Source organism: Ascaphus truei, chromosome 12 (assembly GCF_040206685.1).
Source record: "Ascaphus truei isolate aAscTru1 chromosome 12, aAscTru1.hap1, whole genome shotgun sequence".
In the NCBI taxonomy this organism is placed as follows: domain Eukaryota; kingdom Metazoa; phylum Chordata; class Amphibia; order Anura; family Ascaphidae; genus Ascaphus; species Ascaphus truei.
The window spans coordinates 4,635,437-4,656,913 of NC_134494.1; positions in this window are offsets into that span (position 1 = coordinate 4,635,437).

Here is a 21,477-nt window from a genome sequence, read left to right on the forward strand (position 1 = left end):
AGTTTCTATCCTGTTTGGCCTGGGAGTGCAGCCTTATAATACATACACTCCATCCCACAGTTTGGCAAGCGCTGGAACTGAGGGATGAGAGATCCAGACCAGAGTTTGTCTGCTGCCTGATTTCTGTCACCTGTCATGCTAATTAGGAATCAGGTATGAAAGACTGATTTCCTGTTTGCTCTGGTCTCCCCACAAGAGCCAGGAGGCTGGAAGGCTGCTGAACTACAGAGGGGAGAAGCCTCTCCCCCAAACAGGTTCAATCTTTCTGTTCATTTGTGTAAGACTGCAAAAGTACCGTGTTTTGATGTTGGAAGTGGAAAAGCCACGTCCAACCCTGAGTCAGGGATATCTAAGTTAAGTTATCGCTCAGGTGAGCAGCTTTTGTTTTGATCTGTTTTCTGTTGTATGCACTGTGGCAGTCTCAGTGCCTGGGACTGAATAAACCAGGCATAGCCTGTTTAAAGGAACAGTACGTGACGCCTCATCATTTAACCTACCCTAAAAGACCGTGTTCTAAACAGTCCCGGACAAACGACGGAGTCCCGGAGTAAGCCGTTTGTCACATATGGTGGAGAATGCGGGCAGAGCACTAGGGGGTCTGCGGGTTGAAGAACTTTGAAAGAAAAAAAAAAAAAAAAAGTTTTTTTCATCCTCTGCAAACAAGATGGAAGACGTGGTGGGTGCGCTGGTACGCAATGTCGCTGCCCAGAAAGACGCGAATGAAACCCAGCAACAGCTGTTAATAGCCCAGCAAGAAACTAATGCAAACCAGCAGCAGACGAATGCAGCCCAGCAACAGCTGCTAATAGCCCAGCAAGAGATTAATGCAAACCAGCAACAGGCGAATGCAAACCAGCAACAGGCGAATGCAAACCAGCAACAGACGAATGAAGCCCTGCAAAACGCGATTGCAAACCAGCAAGAGACAAACCGCTTGCTGAGAGAGGAGCAACAGCGGTTCGCTCAGGGCTTACAGCAGGAACTCGAGATCCTGAGGGGGACTATCAGTAACCTTCCACTGGCAGCGGCAGCCCCAGTTCCGAAAATGACCAGGGCAAGCCACTACCTTCAGAAGATGGGACCCTCGGATGATGTGGAAGCCTATCTTCTCACGTTTGAACGCACGGCACAGAGAGAGGGATGGCCAGAAGCTGAGTGGGCTGGTCTAATCGCACCCTTCCTAAGCGGCGAACCCCAGAAGGCTTACATTGATCTAGAGCCAGCCGAAGCTAACGTCTATGCAAAATTGAAGTTCGAGATCCTCGCCCGCCTCGGCGTAACCACGGCTGTTCGCGCCCAAAGGTTTCACGCATGGTCCTTCACGATGGATAAAGCCACCCGAAGCCAGATGTATGACCTCATCCACCTCGCCCGGAAGTGGCTACAACCCGAGATCAACTCAGCCAGCCACATCGTGGAACGGTTGGTCATGGACCAGTTCTTGAGGAAACTTCCCTCTGCCTTACGCCGTTGGGTCAGTCGGAGTGACCCCCACAATGCGGATGAGCTTGTGGCCCTCGTAGAAAGGTACAATGCAGCAGAAGAGCACCCGCAACCCACAGTCGTGGAGCAACCCCACTACCCGAGGTTCCAGGACTCTTCCAGAGACGGTAAAAGGGTACCGGGGTTAAGGGGCGCTGAAGAGCGGCGACCACCTTCACGCAGCACCAGCAACAGTGGTTCGCACACTAAGGGCAATAGCCAACATGGGGAGCCGGGAAAAGGCTCTAAGTGGGACACAGACTATGTACCTAAATGTGTAAATTGTCATGAGAGGGGCCACACAGCAAAAATCTGCCCACTAAATGATGAGCCCATGCAATGCAACAGCGTGGAACCTTATTCGCTGTTGTCCCAATGTATGGGCCCTAGCCCAGAGGACCCCTTGAATAACCATCTGTGGGCATTTGTAAAGGTTAATGGTAAGAGGGTTCGGGCACTTCTTGACTCTGGGAGCATGGTCACACTAGTGTCCGAATACCTCTTGCCCATTAAGAAGAAACAGGGAAACAGTTCACAAAGAGTGGCAATTTGTTGTATACATGGGGATAATCATGAATATTCCACTGTTGATGTTTTTTTTGAAACAGAGTTTGGTTCTTTAGATTTCAAGGTGGGTATTGTACCCAAACTGGCACATGATGTGTTAATAGGGACCGACTTTCCCCATTTTCTAAAAATGTGGTCCCCCGCTCAGAATAGCGCCCAGAGTTCAATAGCGGACCATAACGAAGTATTAGAAGAAACAAATCCTTTCCCTTTTTCAGAAATGGAGGTTGACGAGGGCCCAAATAAGAAGGGGGAAAAGGAGGAGTGCTGTAAAATTCCCTTTCCCATCACTACTTTGGTAGGGAATACCCCAAATCAAGATGTTGAGCAGACACTTACCACCCCAGAACCGGATAAGACCCTCGCTGACCTAGAGGTCAGTCCTGGGAGTTTTAAGAAGGCCCAGTGGGAAGACCCCACATTAGCGGTAGCAAGGGGAAATATACGGGACCAGAATAGTACTCCTGGCCAACCAGATAGGTCACTTGCTTACCCCTACTTCGAGGTAGAGAACGACCTAGTATATCGGGTTGATAAAAGGAAATCAGTTACAACTAAACAATTGTTGGTACCACGGACATTCCGTAACGTAGTATTACACCTCGCACATAGTCATCCATTGGGGGGACACCTAGGGGTGGAAAAGACAAAAGAAAAGGTTCTCCGAAGCTTCTATTGGCCTGGGGTTCTGGCAGAAATTACGAATTATTGTTCCTCATGCCCAGAATGTCAGATCACCGCCCCGTTCAAGGCGTACCGCAGCCCATTGGTACCCCTTCCCATAATAGAGGTACCATTTGACCGGATTGCTATGGATCTAGTAGGACCCCTAATAAAGTCTGCTAGGGGACATCAGCATATATTGGTAATATTAGATTATGCCACCCGATATCCGGAGGCAGTTCCCCTACGTAGCACCTCAGCTAAAAACATAGCAAAAGAGTTAGTAGTTCTGTTTTCCCGGGTCGGGATTCCTAAAGAGATTCTATCTGACCAGGGAACACCATTTATGTCCCAAGTAACAAAAGAGCTATGTAAACTCCTAAAAATCAAGCATCTCAGAACCTCAGTCTATCATCCACAAACAGATGGTTTAGTGGAAAGGTTCAATAAAACCTTAAAGAGCATGTTACGGCGGGCGGTTGATAAAGATGGGAAAAACTGGGATTGTTTGTTACCGTACCTGTTATTTGCCATTAGGGAAGTTCCCCAATCATCCACAGGCTTCTCCCCGTTTGAACTATTGTATGGCCGACACCCAAGGGGCTTACTGGATATAGCCAAAGAGACTTGGGAACACGAGGTAACCCCTTACAGAAGTGTAATAGAGCATGTTGCCCAGATGCAGGACCGCATTGCTGCAGTCCTACCCATAGTGAGGGAACACATGGAGAAAGCTCAAGAAGCACAGAGGAATACGTATAATAAGGGTGCTAGGGTCAGAATTTTTTTTCCAGGTGATATGGTACTAGTTCTGGTTCCCACCGTGGAGAGTAAATTCCTTGCTAAATGGCATGGGCCATATGAGGTCTTGGAAAGAGTGGGAGAAGTAAATTATAAGGTAAGACAGCCAGGTAGGAGGAAACCTGAGCAAATTTACCATATAAACCTACTCAAGCCCTGGAAAGATAGAGAAGTCTTGGTAACCCTAGTACCCCCAGGTCCGTCAGAGAATCAAGAAACTGACCCAGAGGTTAGCATAGCTGAAACCCTGTCTGTTCATCAGAAACGAGAGGTTCAGAATTTAGTGAGAAGAAACAAAGAAATCTTCTCTATACGGCCAGGTAGAACTAGCGTAATTGAACATGACCTAGTCTCTGAACCAGGGGTCCGAGTTAACCTTAAACCGTACCGAATCCCAGAGGCCAAAAGAAAGGCTATAAGTTTAGAGGTTAAAAAAATGCTAAAACTAGGTGTAATTGAGGAATCCCAAAGTGGGTGGAACAGCCCTATAGTCTTAGTCCCAAAGCCAGATGGTACAACAAGGTTTTGTAATGACTACCGGAAACTAAACGCGGTGTCAAAATTTGATACTTATCCTATGCCCAGGGTAGATGAACTTGTAGAGAGACTGGGCAAAGCCCGATATCTCACAACCCTAGACCTAACAAAAGGGTACTGGCAGGTTCCCCTCACAGAAAGGGCAAAAGAAAAGACAGCCTTCTCAACCCCAGACGGCCTCTTTCAGTATAAGGTGTTGCCTTTTGGCTTACATGGAGCTCCCGCCACATTCCAAAGAATGATGGATAAAATTTTAAAACCACATACTCGGTATGCTGCCGCCTACCTGGATGATGTGGTAATCCATAGTGAAGATTGGCAATCCCACCTTCCAAAGGTCCAAGCTGTGCTTGACGCAGTCCGGTCTGCTGGACTAACTGCTAACCCCGCTAAATGCACTATTGGTCTGGAGGAGGCCAAGTATCTGGGATATTCTATTGGCAGAGGTTTACTCAAACCCCAAACACTCAAAGTGGAGGCGATACAAAATTGGCCAAGACCAGTTACAAAAAAACAAGTAAGGACTTTTTTGGGGTTAATTGGGTACTATAGAAGGTTTATTCCCAATTTTGCAACTAAGGCAACCCCACTAACTGACCTCACAAAAGCAAGAGGACCGCTAATGGTAAAGTGGTCCCCCAAAACCGAACAGGCCTTTAGAAGCCTGAAAGAAGCTCTCTGTGCCCAACCAGTGTTGGTCACACCTGACTTCTCCAAAGAGTTCGTAGTCCAAACCGACGCATCTGAGGTTGGGCTGGGGGCGGTACTCTCCCAGGAGTCTCAAGGTGAGGAGCACCCCATCCTTTATTTAAGTAGGAAACTAAATCCCCAGGAGAAAAATTACTCCATAGTAGAGAAAGAGTGTCTCGCAATAAAGTGGGCTGTAGAGACGCTCAAATACTACCTGTTGGGGAGAAAATTCCGGTTGGTCACAGATCATGCACCCCTTACCTGGATGTGTCAAAACAGGGAAAAGAATGCTAGAGTGACCAGGTGGTTCCTAAGCCTACAACCCTTTAAATTTTCTGTGGAACACAGGTCAGGGCACAAACATGGCAATGCTGACGGGTTGTCAAGGATGCACTCCCTAATATCCATGGTCGCTCATCCCTCGAGGTCTGAGCTGGGGGGGAGGATATGTGACAGAAACCAGGGGATGGTAATAAATTCCGTATATAGGGCTCCCAGGATACTAGACAGTTTCTATCCTGTTTGGCCTGGGAGTGCAGCCTTATAATACATACACTCCATCCCACAGTTTGGCAAGCGCTGGAACTGAGGGATGAGAGATCCAGACCAGAGTTTGTCTGCTGCCTGATTTCTGTCACCTGTCATGCTAATTAGGAATCAGGTATGAAAGACTGATTTCCTGTTTGCTCTGGTCTCCCCACAAGAGCCAGGAGGCTGGAAGGCTGCTGAACTACAGAGGGGAGAAGCCTCTCCCCCAAACAGGTTCAATCTTTCTGTTCATTTGTGTAAGACTGCAAAAGTACCGTGTTTTGATGTTGGAAGTGGAAAAGCCACGTCCAACCCTGAGTCAGGGATATCTAAGTTAAGTTATCGCTCAGGTGAGCAGCTTTTGTTTTGATCTGTTTTCTGTTGTATGCACTGTGGCAGTCTCAGTGCCTGGGACTGAATAAACCAGGCATAGCCTGTTTAAAGGAACAGTACGTGACGCCTCATCATTTAACCTACCCTAAAAGACCGTGTTCTAAACAGTCCCGGACAAACGACGGAGTCCCGGAGTAAGCCGTTTGTCACAATATATATATATATATATATATATATATATATATATGTGTGTGTGTGTATGTATATATATATATTGTGAAAGCTGTAAAAAAATGTTACAACAAATATTAAGTTATCAAATGAGTTTATTCAGTGTACACACAGCGGAGACAGCTTCAAAACAAAAGCTCTCTGCAGGTAATACGATATGAAATCCATTTATACCCTAAAAACTAAAGCTCACGCTCCTTTATGGGGTGGTTTGCGTGTCACTAAAATGACATCATCTTGTAATACATAACAAAAAATGAAATAATACATAATGAAAATGAGAAAGTCAGCTAAACTCATTATACAAAGCTCAGTAACCTTTACTTTACATACTGTACGCTGGGGTGCTGTGTAATACATTCTTTAAGGGGTTGAATGTGAGAAATGATTTATATCTCTGATTCCACCAGACACTCGAATGCTGATAAATCGATCCTAATTCTGATCTCACTTCTCAAGACTCCACCTGGCACTTAAATGTGAGAAGTCTCTCTAATTCTAATCTCACTCCTCAAGGCTGTATGCACCCTCCCTTCTTCTGCAGCTGGGCTGGCGAGGGCTGTTATCACTAAACATTGAGAGCGAAACATCCTTTAACCCACACTATAACTTTCATGCAGCTTTCATACAGACAGAAGACAAAATGGATGACACAAACACAGCACATTACAACATAAATGACAGACAAGGACTAGAACATTGACAAGATGTCTGAAAAAAATAGTAAGACAAAATGGTTGCTTAGATCCTAGTTCTGTTTTCTTCAGACCCCCCTTAATGTCCTTTTTTCGCAACTTTGTCAGTCCCTCCTCTTTGTTCTTAAAACATTGCTTTTGAGAATTATTGACATGATGTTAGTCCAGAGACACATATTGTTTTTTGGGGTGCTCCCTCATCAGATAATGCTCATTGGTATAAGTCAGAGGAAGAGGGTGCGTGCCCTTCACTGTCATAGTCTTATAAGGCACTGCGGCCAAACTATCTTCCAGAGTTAGAACACTGTACTTGGCATCTTCTTTCTTCAAGGGACTGCTGTAGCTTGGATCTGCAAACAATGGCATCAGCTCTGAAGAAGGTGAGGGGGTAGCACATTTGTGGATCATACCTTTGGAACAATGACACAAACATATGACAACAAGTACCACTAGTACACGCAGTAAAGCATTCAAAAGTTTCGCTCCCAGTGATAGTCTTGCTTGAATTTACCTTGCCACTCTGATCTTGGATGAAACACAGCACTGTTCTTTAATTAGGGTGCATACAACTCCTTTTGATGCTAAAATGTAATCTAAAGCCATTCTGTTTTGCAAGGCCATAAGCCTAATCTGATCCTGTTCTTGGTTTAGTGATGCAATGGCTGTAGTGGTGTGATTGAGGACATAATCTAACACATCTGTTAATGTATTGCCTGTCATATAGTAACCCAACTCCTACATTTGGAAATAAACAAGCCTAAAATTTTTCTTTCCATAAACTATTTTTCAGCCCTGAAATATTTGGTGTTTTTCTCTTGTTTCTGGTTGTTGGAGGCACTTTACCCATAAATTGATTGTTGTTCCCAGAGTGTAATACGCCCTTTAAAGGTGCTGGCTTAAAAATGGAAACATACAGAAAATATACACAAAATGGTACAAAAAAAATAATTTTGCAAGCGACCTTTCTTTAGGTATGCAGTTGCTAGATAAAGGAAATGGCATCTATTCCGTCATATATTTTGAGAATCAGCACAACATTCTAATACTGAGAATTGAGGGGGGTTGGTATCTGTGGAAGCGAATGCATGATCATCACCCCTGCACGCATAATATACATCATTCACTCAGAATATCAGAACAGACAAAATTTCTGCGATGGTCAAAATGGCTGACTCGTGATCCTTTCCTTGTGGCTGACACACGCCCCTGGGTGACTCCCCCTCCTCTCGGTGTGGGTGCAACACACTTCTGAATCAAAGTTTTGCTGCACATGACACATACATAGGGAGTGATGAGTACTGCCAAAACACATACAAGAGCATTCACAAGCCTCCCTTCCAGGGAACCAATCCACCCACCAAGGCCCAATTGTACATACATCCTAAATTCTAACTTAAACACACTCTAAAAAATAAATATATTGAGTCCTTAAAAAATAAAAAATAACAACATACGCATGGAGACTGAATGATTCACTACTTAATCACCCAGAGATTGAGAGAGAGATAAGATCCTCACTTAAGGACTATTTCTCCCTCAACGTGGGAACAGTCTCCTCTCCAGCAATCCTATGGGAAGCCCATAAGGCAACTATCAGAGGGAAATTTATTTCCATCGCATCCCACAGGAAAAAAGCCCGCCAAACGCTAATCAAAGAACTCACAGAGAATATAAAAGTAATAGAGCAAGCTCATAAAGCAAATCCATCAAAAAAAGTATACAAAACATTAATAGAAGCTAGAACAAAACTTAGACAAACCCAGCTGGAAGACGTTGAAAAGGCCCTCAAATGGACCAATCAACAATATTATGACAAAGGGAACAAAGCTGACAGACTATTAGCCAGTAAATTAAGAGGGATACAAAAAAGATCCCAGATAACGGCGATCAAGAGTAGGTCTGGAGAAATTCAATATAGTGAAAGCAAAATAGCAGCAGAATTTACTAAATACTACACAGAACTATACAACCTAAGAACTAAAAACGGCCGACCCGAACCGATAGCGTCAGAAACTATAACTCAATATTTAAATAAATGTCAACTCCCCTCACTGACGGAGGAGGAAAACACAGTCCTCAATGCTGAGATTTCAAAAGAGGAACTGGAAGAGGCGGTCAAATCACTAAAGCTCACTAAGTCTCCTGGCCCTGACGGTTTCACAAATGTCTACTACAAAAGATTCTTGCCAACCCTATCCACGCATCTGCTAAAAACATTCAACCATTTCATGGAAGGGAACCAAATCCCTCCAACAATGTCTCTAGCCAATTTGGCAATAATACACAAGGAAGGCAGAGACCCGATGCAATGTGGAAGCTACCGTCCAATCTCCCTCCTCAACAGTGATCTCAAGCTATATAGCAAAATTTTAGCAAACAGATTAAACCCAATATTACCGAGGTTAATCAACATTGATCAGGTAGGATTTGTTGCGGGGAGACAAGCCTCTGACAACACCCGAAAAATAATCGATATTATCGATCATGTCCACCTCACAGGCACCAAAGCACTACTGTTAAGCTTAGACGCAGAGAAGGCGTTCGATAGAATATACTGGCAATTTCTGGACCAGACTATGTGTAAATTTGGCTTTAAAGACACATACCTAGAGGGGGTCCGTAGACTATACCAAAATCCATCAGCAACGATAAAACTACCAGGGGGGACTAACCAAAGATTCGAGATAACTAATGGGACTCGACAGGGGTGCCCCCTGTCTCCTCTCCTCTTTGCGCTAACGATAGAACCACTGGCTTCAGCAATACGACTCAATAAAGACATCCAGGGAATAGATATTGGAAATAGGCAGCATAAAATTTCTCTATTCGCAGATGATGTCATCTTAACCCTCTCCAAACCCCAAACCTCATTACCCAACCTTCAAAAAGAACTCCGAGACTTTGGAAAAATCTCAGGATATAAGATAAATAATGACAAATCAGAAGCCCTGAACTTAAGTCTGCCAGAGCCAGAGGTGAAACTCCTCAAACTAAACTTTAATTACCGTTGGAGCTCCTCCTGTATCAAATACTTGGGAGTTAAGATATCGAGGACCTACCAATCACTATATAAACATAACTATCCGACCTTGTTCCATAAAATCAAACAAGATTTGGAAAAATGGGGAGGATATCAAATATCATGGATCGGGAGAATGATCTCGGTCAAAATGAATATACTCCCTAGATTATTATATTACTTCCAGACTCTCCCGGTCCACATCCCTGGCTCAGAATTGAAAAATATTCAAAAATCAATCTTCCATTTTATTTGGCAAGGTAAAAAACCTAGAGTCCCCAGGTCAGTTCTCTTGGCTTCAAGGGGGAGAGGAGGATTGGGAGTTCCAGACATTACAAAATACTATCTGGCCGCACAATTGAGACAGGTGGTAGTCTGGAACGCAAGCCCAAATCAATATTGCTGGCTGGATATAGAAACGCAATATGCAGGAACGCCTTCACTGCCGGCTTGCCTTTGGTCCCTGAGCAGGGAGGACATGCAAAATAACAAATTCAAATTAGGCCCAATGAGACACACCTGGGAGACCTGGACGAAAAGCAAACTCAAGTACAAGCTCACATCGCTACAATCCCAACTCATACCAATCCACAGAAATCCGAAATTTCCACCTGGCTGTGAGCCCAGACAATTTGACCAATTTCAAACCAAAAACATTAAAACGATTGCCGACCTCCTGAGCCTCGGGAAGTTCCTGAGCTACCAAAATCTACAAACCAAGTATGACATATTAGGACTGAACGTGTTCAAGTACCTACAAATTCGGCACTTTCTCCAAACATTATCCCCAACATTGGAATTTCCCCCTCTCACAGGTTTCGAGAGACTTTGCAGCGAAACAGATCACCAGAAAGGTCTAATAACACAAATCTGCACAGAGCTAGGAGGGACTACAGAAGTACCCACGCATGACTACATGCTGCATTGGGCAGCAGAATTGGATATAGTTATAGACCGAGAGGACTGGGAAAGTATTTGGGAAAATGCCTCAGGAACTTCCATATGTACCACAATCAAAGAAAACATTTACAAAATACTGTTCCGCTGGTATCTCACTCCAGTCAGAATAAATCAAATCTACCCACTGGCATCCGATCTATGTTGGAGAGGCTGCGGTCAAAAGGGGGACATGGCCCACATTTGGTGGACATGTCTGGAAATTCAGAAATACTGGGAAACAACACAAAAATTAATAGAGGAGGTCACAGACCTCAAAATACCTGTCGAACCGCTGACCTACCTGTTGGCCAGGCCCCTAGACTATCTGGACCGACCAACAGGAAAACTAGTCTCCTTCATCCTCACGGCGGCTAGGTGTGCGGTGGCAGCCGCCTGGAAGAAAGTGTCTCCCCCCTCGAAACAAACAATAATAAGAAGGGTGCAAGAAGTAATGGACATGGAGAGATTGTCTGCTTTCCTTAAGAGGTCTTCCACCTCATTTACAGCAATTTGGGACCCATGGTACACCTATTTGGCGCATATAAGACGAAACGCCCCCTAACAAACTAGAAGCCCAATTCACATTAAAGCCCAAACCAGAATCACCAAGGTTCTGGGGATCATGACCCCCCCCGCTATACCCTTTGTACCCCCTCCTCCCTCCCCCCCCCCACACCCTGCCCCCCCCTTCTCTACTCCCTCTCTGTTTCCATACTCGCGCCTCCCTGATGGACTTCGTGAGATCAAGGAGGCGTTGAGCCTTTTCTTTTCTCTTTTCTCTCAAGAAAAAGAAAAAAATGTACATTAGGCTGACATATTGTTTATACCGTACATACCATGTAATTGTTTAACTGCCTAATAAAAAAATTTTGGAAAAAAAAAAAAAATAAATGTTCTGATTAAGACAAGGTCTCGACCTGGTGTCTTACTTCCCTCAGGGGTTAATGGTCAGAGTTTTATTTTTACTCTTCAAAACATTAACTTGAAGCGGCTGTGCTTTGAGTGGAGCTGGATGAGCTTTACGTGAGCCACGTGGATCCAGGAAGAGAACTCTGGAACTTTAATTGCTGTATTGGTGGTAAGTATTACTTGAAATGGCCTTTTCATCTGGGATGAAGAGCGTGCTTTTGTAGGAAATGCTTGACCATTAACTCTATTTCAAGTAGGTGCACTTTCAACTTTGACCTGTAACTTTGACCTGTGCCTAGAGACTCAAAAAATGTATTAGTTGCATATAATACTTACTAATTGTTTTATTACCAATAACATAGTCCTTAATTCGTTCCTTTGAACTACTGATAGTCATAAGTCATCCCATAAGTGTCTCATAGGGAGATAATTTATACCTAGGAATAAATTCTTGTATCAATGTTTACTATTGTCTAGGCATCCTCATTTAGACAGAGGTATCCCCTATTAATGCTCCTCACATTTAAAACTAAGCAGCCAATGTGTACTTGACTTTGCTACAATCTAAGTTCCTAAGACTTTGGGCCTCATCCATTGCTAAACCAATTGCTTCCATAATCAACTCTATCCGGTCTGCGGGCCATATCCCTAAGACCTGGAAAACTGCCAGAGTTGTCCCAATCTTCAAAAGTGGGGACAAAAACACTGTCTCAACCTACGGGCCCAATCTCTCTTCTCCCAATACACACTTGCTCTCATTCATGCCTCACTGCCATCACCTCAGATGCAAATGGTGTCAGCCTTTTCATTTAATACTGACTAACCTTAAAACCCGCCCCACAAATCAAGCATCCCAATAGCCTGCACTCATGGCTATTGTCCCACACCCAGTCACTCCTGCCACCCATTGTTGCCAAGCACAGCCATCTACAGTATTTATTCCCTCACCTGTTGTCTCTGCAAATTCCACTCAAACCTTAGATTGTAAGCTCTTCGGGGCAGGGATTTCCTTTCCTATTGTCTGATTTTGCTGCACTTACTGTACTACTATAATTCCATGTACTGTATTCTTTGTGTAGTGCTGAGTACATTTTTGGCGCTGTATAAATAAAAATATACAATACAATACTATCCAAAGTCATGGACAAAAAATGTGTTCACTCCCAATTAAGCAATTACTATACCAAGACATATTTCCCTAGCTAATTCCAGTCTGGCTTTCATCCCAAACACTCCACTGTAAGTATTTTACAAAAAATGTGAAATGCCTTGTATATAATGTATACCCTGCTCATTTATGTAACTGCATTTGTAACTATGTATCACCTGTCATTTAATTCTATGCCCAGGACATATCCAAAAACAAGGCGACTCCATATGCACCACTTCCTGGCAAAACATTCTACAAATAAATAAATAAATTAGCAACTAGGATGTTTGGTTGCTTGAGCTGCAGCAGGATTAGAATTATATATATTATACAGTGATTTTGACAATAACTACTGCTTATAATAAAATGGGACACCTTTGGAAAAAATAAATGGTTAAAAGTTATAAAATACATCTCACATTCAGTTGATAGTCAAATGATTTTCTATAGGACTTCACACTAATTTCTTGTAATATAATCTCTTTGCAAAGGGCCGAGCACACGGCCTACTTTATATTTTTAAAGACACTCTGCATTATTCATTTGGCTAAAAAATATTTTCAAAGCCTGTTCCGGGCATAACGTCAACGAGCTTTCCTGGGCGCATTGCCTAATGACTGTGGACAGATAACATACCAGCTTCTCCCGTAAACTAACTATTAAACACTGGATTAGAACATTAACTCTGAGTTAAAAAATGGAGCTTTCTCCACAGCCCTAAAAACTACATTTTTTATGGCCTCCCAACAAAAAAAGGGGGACTTTTGTAATAAGGGTCAGATAACATATAACCATACAATATATAATTTAAACAGTACATGTGAGCTTTTACCAGCCTTTTTTGAAATATTCCCAAACATATCCTAATCCTATAGAAATGCAATTGACGTGTTTTTACTGGTTTACACACAAATAGAAATACAATACAGAACACAGACACAAAACTTCTCTCATACACAGGCAACCAACATCACAAAAATAACAAACAAAAGAAAAAGACAAACATTTCTCACCTATTTACAAAACAATTTCATCCTGCAACTAAATTAATAAAAATGTCCTTCTCTTTCTTTATTCTCCTACAGTAAATAACCTGAATTTAAAACTACTTTGATGGTCCGGAGTTTTTGAGTTAACTTTTGTATCTTTTGCACATGGCTCAAGCTGGAGAAAGGGGGGCGCGGTCTGTGCTGCTGTTATTCTGATTCTCTTTCTAGTTGACATTTGAGCAGAAGGAAAAATAATATTTTCTGGTTTAAAAGACCTATTAGTCTGGCCAGAACGAACAAACCTTTTAACATTTACCGGGCTAATTTATCACATGCCCATTCTTTTTCATTCTCTTTTACTACGGACACCTACACTCTCCTTCTTTCATTATAATGGGTGTACACCTTTTAGACTTTTGAACTTCATCGTGAGCAATTAATAATATTCGTGTTTTTGTAAGCATTTGCACGTTCTTGGATAGTGATTTGTGTACACATGTGATACTTAGCATGGTTTATCTTTCACACAGGTAATCATTCAGGAAAAATTTATTAGGGTATCAAATCCATCTGACAACTCTCCATTAAGGGCGCAACAATTTTAATTCACGGCACCGAATCTTGAGTTTGTATCAGGAAATGACTTATTATGGAAATGGAGGTTAAGCTTATGCTTGCACACCTGATTTCTGCTGCTTCAGTCGTCCGGGCTTGCCATGCATAACTTAAGCCACAAAAACCACATAAAATCCAAAGATTTATACTGCCACAGACACACACAGGGATTCAAATAAACTTTTTACATGAGGTGGTGTGTTTTTCACTGGGACTTGCATGTCTTTTTTCACTGGGACTTGCATGTGGTTTTCACTGGCCAACAAAATATATTTATATTGTCTCTTTTTGTTCTCTGTATTCATTCTTTATTATTTTTTTCTGCAGACACACAACCTTTTGAGAATTTTGGTTTCCCATTATTCTCCTGTTACAATAATAAAATGTAATTGATAATGTACAATTCAGCGTTACCATAATCAAATTTAATTGACAATGTACAATTCTCCTGATACAATAATCAGCGCAAGCTGATTACGTACAACTCGTTTGGCATGTTGTTGATCTGAATAGTGTAAATATGCAATTAAGGACCTGTCACGAGACTGTTCCCCAATCATATTCTCTCATAACTATACCAAAGAAAAAACTTGAATTACTTCAGCGGATTCAACCCAGTCCTGATAAACCTTATACTTTTATAACATGGATACAGAGCGATACAAATAAAACCTTTTGAAACAGATATCCATGAATGAACTCACTTGGTATGTAAATGACAAGACAGAGCAAATATACAATCAGGGACCCGTCCAGCTTAGACAACAAAAGATATATCACAACCCAGGACGGTTTTAAGACAATCCCTTAAGCATATAAACACTCCCTCTGATCACCAAAACACCAAAGCTTTTAACGGGACTCTCATTTTAGCCCCTAACAGCACCATACAACTCTTACACTTTAAAATGAATACAGGAACAGAGAATAATAAACTCACTTGAAACTGCAGATTTTCCGTCACTCAGAGGAAACACCCTTTAAGACCGAGCTCTCTACACATCACTCAAACAATTTAATCAGGCATTTTTGTAATAGGCAGCCATTACCTTGATTCTTATGAGCGCTCAAGTTTGAGTGATGGAGGAGTGGCCTGTCCAGGTGCTCTGCATCCGAGATATTGGAAACCATCCTCTGCTACCAAAACTGTGAAAGCTGTAAAAAATGTTACAACAGATATGTTATCAAATGAGTTTATTCAGTGTGCACACAGCTCTCTTCAGGTAATACGATATGAGATACATTTATACCCTAAAAACGAAAGCTAACGCCCCTTTATGGAGTGGCTTGCGCGTCACTAAAATGTCAATTTTGTAATACATAACAAATAATGAAATAATACATAACAAAAATGAAAATGAGAAAGTCCGCTAAACTCATTATACAAAGCTCAGTAACCTTTACTTTACATACGCTGGGGTGCTGTGTAATACATTCTTTAAGGGGTTGAATGTGAGAAATTATTTTTATCTCTGATTCCACCAGACACTCGAATGTTGAGAAGTCGATTCTAATTCTAATCTCACTCAAGGCTGTATGCATCCTACCTTCTTCTGCGCTGGGCTGGCAAGGGCTGTTATCAGTAAACATTGAGAGTGAAACATCCTTTAACCCACTATAACTTTCATACAGACAGTAGACAAAATGGATGACACAAACACAGCACATTACAACATAAATGACAGACAAGGACTAGAAGATTGACAAGATGGCTGGAAAAAAATACTAAAACACAATGGCTGCATAGATCCTAGTGCTGTTTACATCCGACCCCCCTCAATGTCCCTTTTTCTCAACTTTGTCAGTATATATATATATATGTGTGTATAAACACAAAAAAGAAAACCTCTAAAAAGCACTCAGACAAGTATATGCAAAAATAGTAATGGTACTTTATTAAATCAAAAAATAATGAAAGACACAAATTAAATGGAAATCGGTTTTTGTGGGTTGTGCTTGCCTGAGATTGCACTGCCTTGCCAATAAGGAGCTGAGTATCTTCCTTTGTTTCCCATCATTGTGATATATGTATTTGGGTCACTGAAGTACTTATTCAACATGTTTCCATATGATATGTATTATGTCATGGCAATAGGCTTACAGGTTTCTGTCATTTAATATCCTGCATATTGGTATAGCACACCTGTTATTTACTTCACAATATTGTATTTTGCTTAATTTTCAAGGGTAAATATTTAACTACCTTCAGCTCAGTATCATTTATTATGGCCGGACGGTCTTTTGTCTTCACTGTGGGAACTATGTTCCCATAGTGATCACTCACTTTTTTGATACTGTATCATTCATGCTGGGTTTACAATATTGTACTTTTGTGGTTTTTTTGGGGTTTATCTGTATGATTTTCTGATTTATTCAGTCAGGCAGGCTCTTCAGTCAGCTGTTTGTGTCTTTCATTATTTTTTGATTTAATAAATTACCATTACTATTTTTGCATATACTTGTCTGAGTGCTTTTTAGAGGTTTTCTTTTTTGTGTTTATATATTTACCCTTTCCTCTAGCACCGCCTAGCAGTTAACGTGTTTTCTGTGATTTCTTTCTCAGATTTACTTTTTCTGGTTAAGATAGGTTTAGACATTGCATATATTAATTGGCAGTTGATGCGGTATTCACCCCCTGTGTATGTTATATATATATGTGTGTGTGTGTGTGTGTGTGTGTGTGTGTGTGTGTGTGTGTGTGTGTGTGTGTGTGTGTGTGTGTGTGTGTATATATATATTTATATATAATCTGTATAGCAAATATCAACATTATACTTTTAATGAAGACATTGCTTTAAATTAAAACTCAATAAGCAACATACAGTATATAAAATGTAATATTTTATTTTTATATTTTATATTTGCATGTAAAATTACTAGTCATTTAAAGTTTTAAATACCTACATTCTAATTATTACAGGAAAAATAGGAATATTTTTTCATTGGTTTGAAGATTATATGGAAGATTTATCCAACTTTACCAGATTCAAAAATAGCACTGAAATTAGCAAAAGAGAACACCAGTTGAGTGCAACTCACAGTCATGCTGTCACCCCTGTGTACACACACACGCAACCACATACACTGGGATCAGGTCGGGAGGAAAAGGGTTAATTGCATTTACATGTTTATTGCCCTTTGTCCCCTTTCCCGCCTTTTCAGGCTCCATTTTGCAGCTCATCCATAGGCCGCCATTGAAGCCCCATGCAAGTCAATGGGAATTTCAATGGTTTGGGCCCGATATCATAGAAGACCTGCAAGTGGCGCCCGAGAGGAGGAGCGGTGGTTCCCCATTGAAAGTGAATGGAGTAATGCATTTCAATGGGGATTCCTTGAAGCCGACCTCCGAAGACGAGCTGGCAGCCAGCCAAACCGCAAGAGCGGAAACAATGTCTAAAAAGTGCTTTGATCAGGTCTCGGTCAAGTTCACGTCCAATTGGCATGGGAACTTTTGTTCTAGGGCACCCAGAAATAACATTTGTTTTGCCCCTGGCCCCTAGGAACCCCCTCACTCAACCCCAACCGGGACCGACAGTTAATGGCGGCGAGAAAGGGTCGCGCCGGCCACGAGGGTCGCACCATTGTCCGCAGTGGCAGAGAAAGCCGCGTGGCTTTCAAACACTAAGTCCAAAACAGTGTAAACTAAAAACCCATAACTCCGGTTCTGTGGGGACCAGAGGGCTGGGATTTGGCCAGAATGTAGTCACTGCTCCGGCATGACTGCATGGCAATTTCCAGCCCTCTCCCCTCAACCGAACAGAGTAGGGTTAACTGTGAAAAAGTGTGTGTGTCCCATTGACTTCAATGGTAGCGGAGGTCCCATTGAATCCTATGGCGGCGCCGGCCCATGCATTTCAATGGAGGAAAGCAGCGTGGCTTTGAAACGGCTAAGTCCAAAAGTGTGTAAAGTGAAAACCCATATCTCCGGTTCTGTGAGTACCAGAAGGCTGGGATTTGGGTAGCATGTAGTCCCTGCTCCAGCATGACTGCATGGCAATTTCCAGCCCTCTCCGATCAACCGGACGGAGTATGGGTAAATGTGAAAAATGTGGTTTTTCCATTGACTTCAATGGCGGAGTTGCTCCATTAAAAGCCTATAGCAGCGGAGCCCATTGATTTCAATGGAAGAGTGAAATGCAGTGATTTCTTTTAGCGTAGCAGAGAATCCTGCATTAAAGTTAATAGGGGATTTTAACTTGGTTTTGGTATCACCGGTTCTGGGGGTCGTGGAAGGCTGATATTTGGCCACTATGGCAAGGATCCTCCGGCATGAGGACCTGGCAAATTCCAGGCAGGTCAGACCCACAGAACAGATTATTTTAATATATGTTTAATATTAAAATGTTACTCTGCATCCCTGGTATTTCTAAGCCCGTGAAAGCCACTGACCCAGAAGGAATGTTAATTGCCACATGGCATCAGGGTGTCTGAGGGAAAGCCATGTATGAAAGGCTCACCGCCCTGGATTGAGTGTTCTAGGACAAAGAAGAGCAGGATATGGGTATTTGTGTAAAGTTTTGTGTTTCTCACCTTGAGACAAAGGTTTTCCTGTCAAAGGCAGACTAGGGGACGCCAGTCTTTTGGGAGGGGGGCTGGGGAAATGAGCCCCATATTAGAATAATGCCACCCCTGTGGGCAGGTACTACCTTGCTTCTCACGTGAGGTGGCAAGGGGTAATTGGGTGGAGGTAATTGGGAACCAATACCTGGCACCCAATGTTAGGGTATAGGTCTTGAATCCCATATAAACGAGTGTAAGCCCTATGCCCAGTGTCTTTGTTACTACATCTACTTGTTACCTGATGCCTGAATGACTTGCCAATCCTGTACCTGATTGCTTCATTGTCCAACCCCTAAGTAAGTGTTCATATTGTGTGTGTTATTTGTATATCTTGTGTGTTCACCTTTTTCAAGGAATAAACTATATTTATCATATCATAGTCGCATTCGATTCAACCCAGAGATATTTTGGTGTATTATTATAACCTTGCACAAGCTCCCGTGACAATAACAAATGCAAATATACTGTATAACTAACAATCAAGGTGGGATAAATGTGCCAATGTGCTGATGTGAGGTGAACACTATACTATAAGTGACCTAAATACCCATAAACTAAGATGGGAATTAGGTGATATTGCGGTGGATAATAGTTATAAAAATGTCAAATAAAATAATGTCCATTGATACGTAACAAAGTTCAACGGGTATAAAAACCACAGAGTGTCCTCCGGAGAACCAGGCTGCTTTCTCCAAGGATAAACCAATTCCTATGATACACCTAAAAGAGAAAATGCACACTCCTAGTGTAAAAGCAACATCTTAATATATAAAATCGAAAGGTTGGTACTAGCTGCGGTGAATCTGATTGGTCCGTGGCCACCCCGATTCTCATTGGCCAAGAGATACGCCCCACTGTGACACACCTCCCACACGACTCTCATTGGCCAAAAGTTACAATGACATCACTGACACACACCTACTTCACTCTCACACACTTGCACTGACAGCATACGCCCACAGAACCCCTGCGGAGTCCTTGGTAAGTTTACAACACACACACACACACACACACACACACACACACACACACACACACACACACACACACACACACACACACACACACACACACACACACACACACACACACACACACACACACACACACACAGTCACTGTCATCCCACACATATAGTCACTGTCATCCCACAACTCACAGTCATGCTGTCACCCCTGTGTACACACACACACACACACACACACACACACACACACACACACACACACACACACACACACACACACACTGTCAACCCACACACTCACACTGACCACACAGTCATCCCACAACTCACAGTCATGCTGTCACCCCTGTGTACACACTGCTTACTCCCCTGTAGCTAACACTCATGCTTACTCCCCTGTGCACATGGCCGGACAAACGCACACACACGACGACACTACCTGTAGCCCTGCACTCTACCTTTATGCCTTACTAAAAACACATATATTACAATAAATATATTAAAATAATGGCGTGCGCAGTTTTAATTTCTATTACACAAATGGCCGCACGTACCTTCACCTACGCACTCTTTATTAACTTTCTAAAATGGCCGCCACACCAACTTACAACATGTACCTTACATTGACATTATACAATGTCCCGCTCCCTCCCCTGCGCTCATTCACATCCCTTCCCGGCGCTCACTCACCTCCCTCCCCGGCGCTCACACCCTCCCTCCCCGGCGCTCACTCACCTCCCTCCCCGGCGGGGGGACAGGCGGTGGGCAGGCAGCCTGCAGCTGCCTCGCGGCGCCGAGTGCCTAAGATGGCGGCGCCCGGAAGGAGAGGTGACATATCTGTGTGTGTGTGTGTCACTGTGTGTGTGTGTGTGTCACTGTGTGTGTGTGTGTGTCACTGTGTGTGTGTGTGGGGGACACTGTGTGTGTGTCAGACACTGTAGGGTGGGGACCGGAGCTGCGCATGGGGGGGGGGGGGGAGGAGCGGAGAGAGGGGGGAGCGGAGAAACATACAGGGGGAGTGGAGAAGAGGGACCCGGAATATTTTAAGCAACCCCCCCCTCTCCTGTCTACTGTCCCCCCCCTCCTGTCCACTGTCTCCCCCCTCCTGTCCACTGTCCCCCCCTCCTGTCCACTGTCCCCCCCTCCTGTCCACTGTCCCCCCCTCATGTCCACTGTCCCCCCTCTCCTGTCCACTGTCCCCCCCCTTCTGTCCACTGTCCCCCCCCTCCTGTCCACTGTCCCCCCCTCCTGTCAACCCCTCCTGTCCACTGCCCCCCTCCCTCCTGTCCACTGCCCCCCCTCCTGTCCACTGTCCCCCCCCCCCCATTCCTCCTAGCGGGAAATTTAACTCACGGGCAACGCCGGGTCTCTCAGCTAGTAATTCAATAAAATAGGAAACTCTTCAATCATCTCACTCACACACACCAGATGATTTGAAAGCATGTAAGAGATAAATCTCAAACACCGTCACTGCCACCATAATGGTGATGATGCCACCCTGCTCCTGGACGGTGATGGTGCTTCCGAATACTGAAACATGGGAAACGGAACTGGTAAATCAATGATCTGATCATCTGATGAAGTTGTAGTCGCAACGAAACATGTAAGGAAAGTTCGAGGATAATCTCTATCACACGGTGAGACTTCACTGCGAGACTACGCCGAATGCAAACCAGCGGGGAACCCAATACAAGCGTTGCAAATCACCGGAGGACAACCTTCTAAAGGTGCCACTACCAGTTCCGGTTTCCAATTTCCAGTATCCGGAAGCACTGTTGACATCCAGGAGCACTGTGGGCATC